Source organism: Colias philodice, chromosome 17, assembly GCF_061535455.1.
Source record: "Colias philodice isolate Cphi_HAF_F1 chromosome 17, ilColPhil1 Martin Lab GWU primary, whole genome shotgun sequence".
In the NCBI taxonomy this organism is placed as follows: Eukaryota; Metazoa; Arthropoda; class Insecta; order Lepidoptera; family Pieridae; genus Colias; species Colias philodice.
Window position 1 is genome coordinate 3364742 of NC_143102.1, and position 15603 is coordinate 3380344.

General features: G+C 32.3%; 1 pseudogene; it reads right to left on the reverse strand.

Moving 5' to 3' along the window:
* Positions 1-425: 425 nt before the first annotated feature.
* Positions 426-1631, reverse strand: LOC149480948 (enhancer of split mbeta protein pseudogene; annotated as a pseudogene).
* Between the last annotated feature and the right edge of the window lie 13972 nt (positions 1632-15603).

The following is a 15603-nucleotide window of genomic DNA, read 5'->3' on the forward strand; positions in this document are numbered from 1 at the left end:
GACATAATTAAATTCATTTAAAAATACCAGTTATAGGCGGCATGTTTACATTTGTAATGTTACACATTAATCTGGATAAAAAGTATTAGATTGTTAGATAAGGCAGTTCTCAAAACACGAGGTATCGTAATAGTTGGAGAGCATTACGAAGCTAGCGGCTAGCGGAGACAGCGTGGGAATTGACATTTAGTGGATGTACTCGTGAATATTTCATGAAACACTTTTATTGTTCGACGTGGAACTTGCTACGATAATTATCGCGCAAGCACATCGATTTTATCACTAGCTAATTTACATAACGATTGCTATCTTGTCGAAATTGTGGGTTTCGGTTTTTATACTGCAACTTCTTATGCTTATTTTTTATCGTTTATGTCCAGTTTGTCTTATCTCTGATATTAACGAGGAGTCGAAATCAAATAAAGTTTTATAAATACAACTCATTCTTTATTATTCGTCTATAATAGCGATAAAGTCTAAGCGAACGTCTCTATATAATTCTAACAATCCTAAGAGTTCTAACAAAGTTTAACTGAATACTATGAATAGTTATCACAGTAATAAACTTAACAGCTAACATTACGGTACTTTAAAAGTGTCTTACAATAAATGCATATCCCCGACGCGGAAGACGTTGAAGTCGAAAAAATAACACGAATTTAGAACAAGAAAAAAAAACTAACTTTATTAAATTAAAAACAAACTTCAACAAGCAAAGCGTTCATGCGATAACACACATCGGTTCTAGGAACGTTAACGGTAAAACAACAAAATGTTTTTAAGTTTTAACTATCACACAGTTGACACAATCCTGGATGGAGAGCATGCGAGATCATGAGACGAGGTTCGGCGGCCGGCGCCCGTCACCACGGCCGCCACATCGACTGGGCGGAGTCTGTCTCGGAGGCGGGGCTGTGCGGCGGCGAGGGCGGCGCGTATTGTCTCTTCGGCCCGATCGTTTCCACGTCAATCGGCTCCTCAATGGGCCTCTTCAGGCTCCTCTCCGTTAGCACTGTCCTCTGCATCGGTTGAGGAGGAACGGGAGCCGGCGCGATCGCCTGCACAGGTGTCGGCCGCGCAACACCATTAGGCGCAATCGGCTGCGGCTGAACGACGGGCGGAGTTTCCAATCTTCGTATACAATTACTTAAATGCTGCAGTAACCTCGCTCCAGCTTGAGGGTCGACGGGACCCTGTCTATGCATAGCGTTCGCGGCCACTGTTGCGTTTGTTATAAACTGCGACACTTCGGTAGCACACTGCGCGAATCCGGCGCGGAAGCGTTCCGCGTACGACATTTCAGGTTTCAGCACTAATTGTCCACGGCGTTTTAAACTGTGGAGATGGCGAACTGTGAGTTCCAGAATGTCTGCTTTCTCCAGCTTGGAGACGTTCTCGCCTTCGGCTTGGAGCGCGGTCACCATTAGATCCTTGAGCTCGTCGAGGCACCGGTTGATGCGGGCGCGACGTTTTCTTTCGAGCATAGGTTTCATAACTTTTCTGTATTGATAGGTTCGAGAGACGGGTTCTTCGTCTGGGTGCGCGTGTGAGGGAGGGTGGAAGGCCCCGTGCGGGGACATGGTGCGAGCAGGTAGTATCATTGGTGTTGCTCTCGCGACGGAGTTTGAGCGAATGGCGCGCGCGCCGCTTGTTGCGTTGCTTTTATGCGCCCTACGGCGTAGTGGCAAAACGCCCGTGATAAAAATAGGGGTGCCGCATTGCACAATATTGGTACTGTTATAACTTTTTATTGTACCTACATATTATTACAATAATTAATAATATTATTTATTTAAGATAGATATACTATAAATTTTTGATTCAACTAATTAAAAGAAGACATATATATTAAAGAATATTTTTTAACATTAAATTATTCTTATTCCTACATTCAGTGCATTGATTTACTGAGTACCTAATTTCACTTAAAAATTTAAATTCAATTTCTTCACTGAATTTTTAAAACTTAATAAACAATTTGTTTTATAATTTGATTAAAAAAACATTCAATTTCAAAATCGTATTAAATATTATTAAAAAATAACCGTTATTTTTTAAAATAATAAACATTAAATCACTACAGCTGTTCAGTCTATTAGGGGTGTCAGCTGATCGCACCTGGCTAGTCTTATTCCCACGCGTTCCCTCCAGATTACTTCGCAGACGTAGGGGCAGCGTCTCACAATGTCACTTGTACCCTCCGCGCACGTCCTGAGGGGTCACGAACAAGCCGTCATTCATAATATGACTTGTGGCAACTCAGTAAATCACTGTCACACTCCTGTATCTTAAATTTTAGGGGAAAGTATAAAGACGAAAACGTAATGTGAAATACAAAAAAGTGGAAACGTGAATGGCATTAAATTGTCGTTTTAGTATTATTTAAGATAAATAGTGAATAGATGTGACGCACGCTGCTAGAGAATCTTTAAAAAAATAGGGATAAAAAATGCATCGATATAACATTTTGAAATATTTTTATAAATTTCACACGTTATGACATTATTGTGATATTATTACCAATTAAATAAAATATGACGAAAATAAGGTATAATATAAATAGATATTTATACTAATAGGTGACAGCCCTAGCCGAGCGGCGGTCTCGGCGACACACAGCGTTATCGCTCCATAGGGCGTATTCAGAAAGAAAGCTTGAAACTTATAAGCGCTTATAAGCGCTTATCGGCGCTTATAAGCGCTGGTAACCCGAGCAGGAAAATATATGAATATGCGCTTATAAGCGCTGATAGGCGCCGACAAGTTTCAACAAGTTTCAACAAACTTGTCGGCGCCTATCAGCGCTTATAAGCGCATGTTCATATATTTTCCTGCTCGGGTTACCAGCGCTTATAAGCGCCGATAAGCGCTTATAAGCGCTTATAAGTTTCAAGCTTTCTTTCTGAATACGCCCTTACAGACAGACAGACACGGGTAGAAATTGCTTTAACTTTTTACTTAGCTAATGTTTATTATCAGTGATTTATAAAATGTACTAGATTTTGCGCTTTATGCAAGCTATGCGGTTGTAAACCTGATATGACTAAGGTTCGTGAATTCCTTCATAATACAATTTATTTGTGCGTATTATATCTTACAATAGATAAATAAATACCTATTAATATTTTACTATAGTTTACAGACTCTTTGTGAAGAAATGAAACTTTGTGATTATTGTGACCACATCTGTAGAAAATTATAATTTTCAATTTGTCTCATAACAACTAGGTACCTAGGTGTATAAATACATAATTGCATAATCATAATCTTCCGACACATGTACGATGCATCACACACAATGTTTTGCAAGTATCAAAGCCAATTAGTCACAAAACAATAACAATCGCTACATCCGTGGAGGTGTGATTTCCCAGCACCGCTAGTCGATTTGAAACCGAGCCATTGTGCGGTCTAAACTGCCGTGACGCTACTTACTCCAATTCTGTCTCTCAGCACTTATCTACAGAACGTCTTAAGTGACAAAACGAACCTTCTCAAGCAGTGAAAAGTACCGCTACAGCACCGCGAATGTCGCTTACGCTGTAACAGAAGCGAAGGTGTTTTAACGTTCCAAAGAAGAATGTCGTAACTGCCGCAAGATTTCATACACCGCAAGACATTGTTCCCCGTGCCGGCGTGTCGTGGGAACGCTCGTGCCTTGCGCGTTCCCACACACTCAGCCGGCACAAGCCAACCGATAAATTATCATAATTCCATTGTGAGTGAGACGGTTCTAAGAAATTCCACTTCATCAATCGCCGCGTTGAATATATTAGCGCGTGGATACTTGTTCATTTGACGCAAGGACCTCCGACCTTCGGTGTTGCGTTTATCGCGTATTCCCGCAAATAGTGACCTAATATTTTTTGTATTCATTACCGAATTACACCCACGCTCTCCCGGCTAAGATAATGTTCGTGGGAAACTTTATTATCAATATCTATGAGTAGATAATGATTTTATGTACATTTTTCTATGATTACTCATTTGTATCCGTGTCTCTGAATTTTAAAATATTTGTTATTAGATATTCTTAGTTTATTTTACATATTTAAAAAAACAACAATTTTTCAAAGCGAAAATATTTGCAGGCATATCTTATGTAATATATTATGTAAAATATATAAAAATGAATCGCAAAATGTGTTGGTAAGCGCATAACTCGAGAACGGCTGAACCGATTTCGATAATTCTTTTTTTATTATATTCCTTGAAGTACGAGGATGGTTTTTATGTAGAGAAAACGTAAATATGTACCACGGGCGAAGCCGGGGCGGACCGCTACTGTAAAATAAATTTCTCTATTTCTATTTTAATAAACTGGATATATTTTTGTTACCTATTGTTTGAGAATATTGAAAGTTAAATGAAATGAATTCAATACTATAAAGTCCTAAAAATATTTGACATTGGCTTAAAATGTGCCCGTGCAAAGGCATCGAGGTAAGAACCTTAGGCGCGTGCACATAAAAATACCATGCCTTGAGAATTCGCACAGATAAAGTTCAAGTTTCACTGTTCGGAAATAATTGTATTCTTTGTTTCCTTTTTGGCAAATTGTTGCTTCCAAATGAAACTAAACAATAAAATGGTAACAATTAAGATTTTATTACATTCTTTATTTTAAAATCAATTTTATTTATTGTATAAGAAAAAAAATTCATGTATTTTTTAGCATTTTTTTCTTTCTAAATACCGTTATTATAAATTATGAGGAAATAAAACAGCGGATAATCGTACAGCTTAAAATTAGCTCAAAGACACATAAAACTCGTGGGACGGTATTGCCATTTACGAAGGATCGCCCACCAAAAATATATTCAAAGCAATTAAATATTTGATAAGCCTCGTATATTGAACTCCACAAGCCATCCGTGTTGACATAACTATAATATCGTTCTAATCTATAAAAAATCAACATTAAACGTTATTTACTCTAAGCACTTGATATGGAATAAATATTTTATCTGTGACTTGGTCTTGGTGTAAACAGGTTGTATTTGATATTACTGCGCAATTGTGACACCTGGATTGAAATTCTGAAAATTAAATTTGGAACGGTTTGTAATTTATGGGCTCTTAGTGTTGCCAATATCATAAACGACTATAGAATAAATTTTAAACTGCAAAAGCCCGTGATCGTATTAGAAAAATAACTGCCATAATCTATTTGTATAAAGTCCTAAAGGCTCGAACATATCTAGTGAACTGTCAATTAAATAATTTTTCTTCGAGCATAGCATTAATCGATGTTTCCTTATATAGAGAGCTGTACCGCATTACATCGGAAAATATTTATTGCGGACATAAAAAACTGCTCTATATTAATTGATCTTTGATATGAGTATGAATTCTTGGAGTTTACCTACAGTTTATAAGATTAGTTACTTAACGCCTACCGCCACGCCCGAATCGTACATACAAGGCGAACTTGTACAAATATTAGCTATTTGTGACTGTCTCAGAAATACTGTATGCGCATACTGTATATTATTATGGATGTAATATATTATATTTAGCGCATACATATTTTGTTTAGATTGTATACTTTTTTGTCCCCGCCATGTTACTATGTTGGGTTCTTTATTGACGAAATTAGTGCGTTAAAAAACATGCTTATGGATTAAAAATAATATGTAATCAAGAGCTTTAAATATATTATGTAGGCATGTCTTATTTGCATAAAGATAATAAATTATGAAATTACATACATATATCAAATCACAAACTATAAATCCTATTTCGACGTAATACATAATATAAAGCCGCTACAGGACCTAAAGGTATGATTTTAATTAACAAACAAGAAAAAAAAAACTATTTTTATAATTTTTTATATGTATATTTCCCGCTAATGGTAGAACATTGTATGATTCAGACCTTTATTCAGACACGTAGAATAAATATTACTTCATGCGTCATGACTTCGTGAATTGTGGAGAAAACTAATTTATTTGCACTAGTTCTTGAACGTGATATCTGATTTTTTTGTATTAAAAATGTACCCACGAACGAACTAAATGTTCACTCCAAATTAAATGAAGTCATTTTTATAGATTACATCAAAATTTATAAGTTAGAGTCAGGTAGAGTTATTAACTTACCTACACAAACTCCACAATTTGTGGGAAATATAGTAAAATTATAAAAAATTGTTTTTTTTTCTTGTTTGTTAGTTAAATGCATTGCTAACCGCCTTTCTTATATTAAGAACGATATTAGTGTGTCGTTACATTATAATCTGCAACATTTGACCAGCTACTTACAAAAATAATTAAATACATTAAAAATTACATATAGATATTTCTCGTTTTATTTAAAAAAAGTTATTATTGTCATTTTACTCATTAGGTTTACTTAGTAGGTACTTTCAATATCAGTTTAAAGTTTTTTGATATCTGTAATACTTCCGGAATACCTAGTCGCCTGTGCACACTTAACGATTACACCCTGTATAGCCTATAGTTTTCCTCGATAAATGGGCACTAACACCGAAAGAATTTTTCAAATAGGACCAGTAGTTCCTGAGATTAGCGTGTTCAAACAAACTCTTCAGCTTTATAATATTAGTATAGATTTATGTAGAAACAATTCATCGATGTTTGAGAGATTTACAGCTCTATGTAAATTGATATTTTAACGTGCGTGCGATGGATTTTTTTTATCATTCGTGCGTGACAGAAATTAGTAACTACCCAATGAATGGATTAATTTGAAAATTAAGCGGCAGTGATTTTGTGGGAACGAAATGTTAGTTAAAGGTTCGCGTGACAATCGTATCGGATGTTGTCTTGTTGTAAACTTTCGATAAAAAAGGATTTTCTCACTCGGATTGGGTTTGAAACGTTTCAATGAATTTGATAGGAAATAGTTGGTTCTTACTGGTGTTCATTTTATCTGGTGTTTTCATTTAATTATTCTCAACTGTTTTAATAAATTGGTTAGTTTTTAAGTAAGGTGGTTGTGTTGTTATCTCTATATATTTATTTCAATCGTGTTGTATTTATTAGTACTTAATTACTTATTCAGTTAATTTACCCAATATTTTATGCAAATAAGTTTCGACTTATAATAAAAATGCTTTTTCAGTAGGTTATCTTTATTCTTTAATATCTATAAAAAGTTCCCTTATAACTACTCTGCCATAAAAGGTTAACCATAATAGACCGATCAGAAAATTGCAAATAAGCATTTTTAACAGAACAATCATCATCGCATATTCAGTTCGGTAGGTACGCAAATGCAGACAAAAACAGCCATTACCAGCGGTCACGCGTTTCGTCTCACAGTAAGTCACGATGCCCTGCACAGGGACGGATTTGTCACGTGAGAGATAAGTAAAATACGTATAATTTATTTTATAGTGTAATATTATGAGAAAGGGAAAAATATTGTTAGTTAGTGACTTGTGGAGGATAATACCTATGGATTTATTATGTAAATATATAAAAAGATAGACCAAATAAAGAATTAATAGATATAATAATGGTAATAGCCATCAGAAACGATCTTTATAAGGGAAAAAAATCTTGTTTATATACCTAATTTTTCATTTTGCTCACTGAATAATCAACATCAATTTAAATCAGTGTGAATTACTAATGTAGTGCACAAAACTTATTTCAATTATTAAACATAGGTATATAATATGTCTTATATAAAATGTCTCCACATTTCATAATAATTTTTCCTGTAGAGATGCCATGCCTTTATATAATTTTTCATTTTGCTCACTGAATAATCAACATCAATTTAAATCAGTGTGAATTACTAATGTAGTGCACAAAACTTATTTCAATTATTAAACATAGGTATATAATATGTCCTATATAAAATGTCTCCACATTTCATAATAATTTTTCCTGTAGAGATGCCATAAAATCCGGCCCTGGCCCTATCAAATAAAGGTGGATTGCCCCTGATTATTCCTCCAACACAGGTGTCAAAGAGTCCCGGGCCAATTTAAATCGCATTACGATGATAACTCAATTCATGTTGAAATATACAATATGCCGCGCTCGGAAATCGCGAAAAGCATCAGACCATAGATATCTGTATAAATAGAGCTGACAATTCCATATTTGCATAAGATAAAGAATTATCATATTTGATATCCAATATTATATTCAGGCAGTTCTTGTTCATTATCAATACAAATTTGACGATAAAAACTTCATTCGATTTTACATACATCTGGATGACTTTAATCTATTTACATCACTCCGTTGTTATGTAATCTTTGGTTATACATTTTATGATATACATAATTTAAATATTACCTTCAAATACATTGGCAATATTTCGCTACTAATAGACATATCAATGGCAATAATTAATTCATATTCATCACTTACGACCTTACGAAATCAGTCAACAAACAAAAAATCATAATCCTATTAGGATTCATAAACAAATAAAATTATTGATTTATTGAATCATATAATCTTTAAGATGTTAATTATTACACGAACCGGAATCGCTCCTTAATTGTTGTCCATACAACAGTATATTATTTACTATACGCAAACACGATGTTACCAAAAAATAATCGGCAGCTCTATAGCCTTCGTAATTCCATGTACCTATCTCAGTACTTATGGAAATGAAGCATTAAGCTTGATTTAAATGTTAGTGCTGCCCTCTAGGGCAATTTGTCCAATAAAGACATTAGCAACAAATAATGCCACATTTTAATACGTAAATAGTGCGGTGCCGATATGCGTCGTTTACGATTCCCTTTTTGCATCACTAGTCAGGCCATTCTTTGTATTCTTTATGGGTTTCGATAAGTATGTTTTGTTTATTATTATTTTGTGAGTGGATGGTAGATTTATGAAATTACTAAGAGATAGTTCATACAGTTTGTGGTACTAATAAATAATTTGTAAACGACAGATATGTATATTCGACGTTGTAAATTTGAATGTGCATTGACGTTACTCAGAAGAAAAAAGAAATACGAACTGCTTTGATCTTGATTTAGCAAAGAGAAAGTGAATTTTTTTTTATTTATTATTTTGTACTCGATAAAGACGGGCGAATATTGGGCGGGCGGTTTTATATAGTATAGCATATTTTAGCCTAATTTTAAAAAGCTCAGGAAAGGGCAATCTTTTTACTTCCAATTTAAAATAATATATGATAGATTATTTCTAACCAAATTTTACTAATTTGTTCCTTGTATAACATATATACCAAAAAAAATTGTGAATAATTTAAAAATCATCAAAGAAATAAAAACTATGTAAAATGTTTTTAAGTATTGTAAAACCACAAAAGCCTTGTAGAACATTTAATGTATAAATATTTAAGCAACTACTCACAAATTCGTGTGCTATAATAAAATTAACAAAACATGTAAAGGCTGTTAACAACGTTGAATCAATTTGTTATCTGTGCCAGGAATCAAAATAATTATCGAATGTCAGACGCTAATTTATTTTTGTTATCTGTGTATTTATTTATGATGTCTAGTGTGAGATAATTTGACAGTTACACATTCAATAAGGCGCGAAATTTGTTAAACAAGTCTATAGTATCACCATGGGTATCACAATATTGATTTTACTTAGTCATTCAACATGAAAATAAAAAAATAGTATACCTAAATTAATAAAAAAATAACCTCTTGAGTTTCATCAACATGGCCTTGACTCCACCGAAGATGATTTTATTAGATAGCAGATATTATGTAGTAGAAACAAAATACTACTAGTATTTTCTAGTGTTTGATTTTACGCGAGTATTATACATTTAGAAATTAAAGACTTTTTAACGGATTTTAAACGCGATTTAATCATTATATTATTTTCCCGACGTTTCGAACACTTTACAACGAGCGTGGTCACGGGGAGTCTCCCCGTTAAAAAGTCTTTAATTTCTAAAAATACTACTAAATCAAAACTGAAAGAAAGAATGAAACAGGTTACAGAGATATATAGGTAAATATATTGGTTTCTTTTTACAAGAAATAATAATGGTACAATGTACCTACAAAACATTTTGAAATTGCAGACAAGTGATTTTCTTTAAGAAAAAAACCAATGAAAATAAGTCCTTGAATTTTAAACTTTTTAATTAATAGATACATATTTGAGCATATAAAAAAATAAATTTCAATACATAATATATTACCTAAAAATAATCTTTATCTAGATGACGAAATACTATATTTTCCATTCGTGTGTCCATTCGCAAATTATATGCGACATCAGTTCTCTATTCTCTTATCTTTATATTGTAAAAAAGTTGTATATTTGCATGTTTAAAAATACATAATTTAATTAAAAGGATTAACGATTAAGATACGTATGTAAAATCATGTTAAAATAACGACAAGACTATTAATTCAAATTCTAAATCGCCTTAGTTTTATTTTTAAATCACGAGGTGTTTTTAATAAATTGTTTTTAGTTTTCATGCTTTATTGTGTACTAGCTTTCCGCCCGCGGCTTCGCCCGCGTTTTCAAAGAAAAACCTGTTCCCGAAGGATTTCCGGGATAAAACCTATCCTATGTCCTTTCTCGGGTATCAAAATATCTCTATACCAAATTTCATGCAAATTGGTTCAGTAGTTATAAGGCGTGATTGAGTAAGACAGAGTTACTTTCGTATTTATAATATTAGTATGGATTGTGGAGTGAAATTTATGTAATTAAATATTATTTATACTTATTATAACAATAAAAAATAGTTACAATTATTACGTTGAATAACGTACGAATTCAATAAATGCCAACAAAATCTAGTCTATTATATCTAGCAGGTATCACATTATTTGTTCCTGTAGTAGGTAGATGATAGCAATATAATTCACGTTTGATTTTACGTACTCTTCTTTTGCCAAAGCAAAAATCTTCTTAGATGATAACATAGAATACTCAGCTATAGAAAGTGAAATCTTTAGGGATACAACCTATTCACTTTCATTGCAAATGTAAATTCCACGAGGCTGAAGTTCAGAAATAGACGAAACCACAGATATAAACAAAATACTTATATAAAGACTAGAATTTAAATTTTGATGCCATTTTTTGTAGAATTAGCATAGAGAAGCAGGAGGCAAAAGATATAGATCTGTCTTTAATTTCGCTAAGATCCTTATTTAAATTTGATTTTTGCACACGATTTATTTGATGAAGCTGCGATAAGCATCGGATTACGAGAAGACATTATTTTTTGTTGGTAACATAATATTGTATAATTCTTTACCTAAAACATAGAATACTTAATAGTAGAATACTTAATAGTAGCATAGGCTTTCTAAAATAAGAAAGAAAGAGCATTACACACAATAGTCAATAAGTATAAAAATCGTGGTCACCGTAAGATAAATTAGCGATATCCAAGTCTTCTTACTAAATAGAGATTTTTTTTAACAAGGAGACAAAGAACGATTGAAAACAATTGAATTACGGCAGAACTTTTTAAAATCATTACGCATACGCACCAAATCAATAATTAAATAGTAAGCGATGGTGTTGATAATGTAAGATGAATGCTTAAGGCATAATTATAGTTCGGTTAACGGTAGGCACAATCAGCATAACGGTCAATATCCGTACTACATAGTATTTCGATGCGGATACTGTGTTACACGGTATAATTATCATCAACATCAATAATACTGTATAGCAATGGGAAATGCAAAATTGAGAGCCTGAAGATCAGAGAATTCTTCAGTCTTAAAATTGGTTTTATTATACACGGTGCGATCAGCTCCAGTTCAATCTAACCATAGTATTACTATTAAAATATTTTATACTGTGGTATTACAATCCCTAAGTAATACTGTGCTATTACTATACATTATGTATAATACATGCTTACATGTCTTGTCACTTGTGTCTTAGGTGTTCCTCCTAACGTATCGTGAGCGTTGTGTGGCGTTGTTCTTGAACATAATAGGTATTATAATACAGATTTGGCAAATGTAGACCGTATGTTTCTCCATGTACGTTTACGAATTGTTAGCGAAAAATTTTTGAAGATTGACCGGACTTATAATAATTATAAAAATGGGTACAGCAAGATAATATGCAGAATTCATATTCATTTAAGTAAAAGTGATAAATTCACAATCTTTATTATTAGATACGGAATTGTTTTCGAATTAATATGCTTTCGATAGATACGTCTTATCTATTCTCTTAAAAATGATGCTTATTCAAATTCAAAAATGAGTGAATTTTTCCATTCAGAATCAATCTGAGTAAATCTTAACATACTTGCATATATTATAATAAAATTGGCATATATTCATATTCACGATAATATGTAAAAATAGAACTATTTTTTTTATCTCACTATAATCAGCAAATCAGGAAATATGTATCAACAACAACAACAGGTTTCTCTTATAAATTAGTGTGATTAGATATCTATTGATTATTTTAATGCATTCATTGGTGAAAAATAACTCTCTTTTATCTAACTAAATAAACTTAAATTTGGTCTAAATTGGTTAAAGGATATTCACGTAAGACGTTAATTTCGACAACAACAAATTTTGTATTCTGTTTTATAATTTTGCCGCCCTAAGACAAGGGCGCCTAGAAACTTTGTTGTAATTTTATCACTATACTAGCTGTTCCCCGCGGTTTCACTCTCATTGCTCCGCTCCTGATGGTCTTAGCGTAATGATATTATAGCATAAGCTTCAATAAATGGGCTATCTAACACCGAAATAATTTTTCAAATCGGACCAGTAGTTCCTGAGATTAGCGCGTTCAAACACTAATCTCAGCTTTATAATATAAGTAGCGTTAGATACTATTAATTAGTATTCTGTGATATTAGTATAGATAGGTATTGATGACAAAGCTCAGTTAAAATGAAGAAATGAGTGTAAATAAACTTACAATTATTGCAGCAAAAATCATGTAAATCTATAATTTTATTTTCTTTAGATATGTATCTTATGGAATGACGATTAGATATGAATATTTTGAGGATTAGTCCACTCTAGAAAGATCTTGTATTAACTAAATAAATTTTTTATTTTAATCAAAAATAATAAACTAGATTCTGCGAAAAGATTTGAAGATACATATTTTTAGCATTTTAAAAAACGAGCTAGTTTATCTTATTTAAATTCTGCGCATATTATAAAAGATTAACCATACATGTTATATTTATAAATAACTAGCTGTGCCTCATGGTTTTACCTGCATTGCTCCGTTCTTGTTGGTCTTAGCGTGATGATATATTATCTATATGGCCTATAGCCTTCTTCGATAAATGGGCTATCTAGCAACGAAATATTTTTTTCAAATTGGACCAGTTATTCCTGTGATTAGCACGTTCAAACATACAAACAAACTCTTCAGCTTTGTAAGATTAGTATAGATAATCCTTATGTAAATATTATTTCTTTGTAATCCATGTACCTACTCACGTTAATTTATTTTATTTTCTCGTTACTGTAACAATGTTGTTAATCCATAACCCCATACTAATAAAATGGCCTCCTTAACAACTTAATTCGATATTAAGTGAATGTAATCATCTTTGATTATTTAATTAACTTACAAGATTGTTGCATTTTGCAATTTCATTAATCAATTGCATTAAAATACTTTGAATTTTTTAAATGCTATGAAATGAATCCAGTAATATAACAGACGATCTTCCGCCCATGACTTTGTACGTGCATCCCCATTTTTCCCCGTTCCCGCAAGAATTTCGGGAAATCCTTTCTTAGCGGATGCCTACGTCCTAACATCTACCTGCATGCCAAATTTCAGCCCGATACGTCCAGTGGTTTGGGCTGTGCGTTGATAGATCACTATATCAGTCACCTTTGAGTTTTATATTAATATAGATATAATTCATATATTAACAAGTAAGTACCAGATTAGAACATAAAATCTCAAACCGTCATAATTTTTTTTTTTCGAAATAGTTATAGATAGGTATATCTACCTAAACACTACCTATACTACTAGGTATCATTTGCCATTTTTCACTATCGTATTACTTTTGCAGAGAAAAACTACAAAATTAATCTTTGTAGAACATTACATATCTCTACAAAAGATCTCCGTCTATTTCGAGCTTTTTGAGCTTTGAAAGTAGACAAGAAAGTGCATTCAAATCACCTTTTTAATGAATGTCAACTAGCTTTCAGTCCAGTTTTTCTTCACATTCACTTTAAAATTCAAATATTAGGTAAAATATTTAGATTCGATATTAAAATGTCATTAAACAACAATAAAAGAGAAAAATAAACTTTATCATTGGCTATACATTTTGATTTTAAAGTTAGCAAATAGCAAGTCGTCTCTTGGTACGATAAGCTTACGGATTAATTATGTACATACCTAGTACTACAGCTAACAAACAAAAGCTCTAGGTGTATACCTAGAGCTTTCGTTTATGGACTCTCTATGTCCGGGAATTAGTACAAAATGTCCTTATTCATTACTCAACACATGTATTACGACATAAAAGAACAATAATTGACAAGCGTCTTCCCTAATAACAAATTCATGCGTGTACCCAGGACATAAATCAATTAATAAAACAGATGAATCGCAATAAAAAGTGCATAAAAACGCTAAACGATTGGCAGTAAAGGAGTAATTTAAGGGCTTATAGAGACATTTTATAGCGACGTTTATAACAATTTCCCACTGATATAAGTGCTTGACTTGTTGCGTACTGTGTGTGTACTTCTTGTTAAATGCCGTGATTATGTATAACTATTCTATATGAGAAGATGATGATGATGATACAGATGATTCCATAAAATAGGTAGATCTGTAAATAGGAAATAAAACTAATCAATCAATATCGATGCGTACTTACTCGGCGGGAACTTTAATTTCATAAGGAATATAAAATATTTGACTTGGTCACGTCTATAAATTTAGAAAATATAGATTATTCTCGTTAAAAAAAGAAAGAAAGCAAGTAAAAAATAAACAAAAAATGCATACATTACAGTACTATTATAAATATTCTGTGACATTACGCATACCTACATAGGTACACCGTACAATACTTTTCCTTAAATATAATATTATACACTTATGTATAATATATCTGATGTAACAATAAAACGTATACATAAGCCCATAAAAATGTTAATCAAGCAAATGATTAATATTTACAAACCTTTTGTTTATGTATTATCACAAAACTAAGATAAGAAATCGACTTGTTTATCTTCATTTATATTACGGAGCTTTTTGGGTCGAATAAATCAGTTCTTGTATATTTCTAGATACAGATTTTAAAACTTTTGTATTATATTATCTGTGCCAGATAATATTATCAAGAAGTTTCACGTCAATTCAAGTCTGCATATATTTTGATATGGTCTCCCTTTGAATTTAGAACTTTTATTAATTATTATGATTGTCAATTAAAATTGAATAAATTCGAATTTTTTTGTATAAAACTTTCTACTTCCACAATTATTTTAATTCATTGTTTTTATGTGCTTTTAAAATGTAAACTACGTTCATGTTTTTACATCATGCACGAGCCACATTCACATGTAATACATTAAGCCAGCAAGTCCAGTTAAACCAATACCTTATACTGTTAAATATACTCATAATATTTCAACAGGACATCATGTCATTGTCCACAAATCAC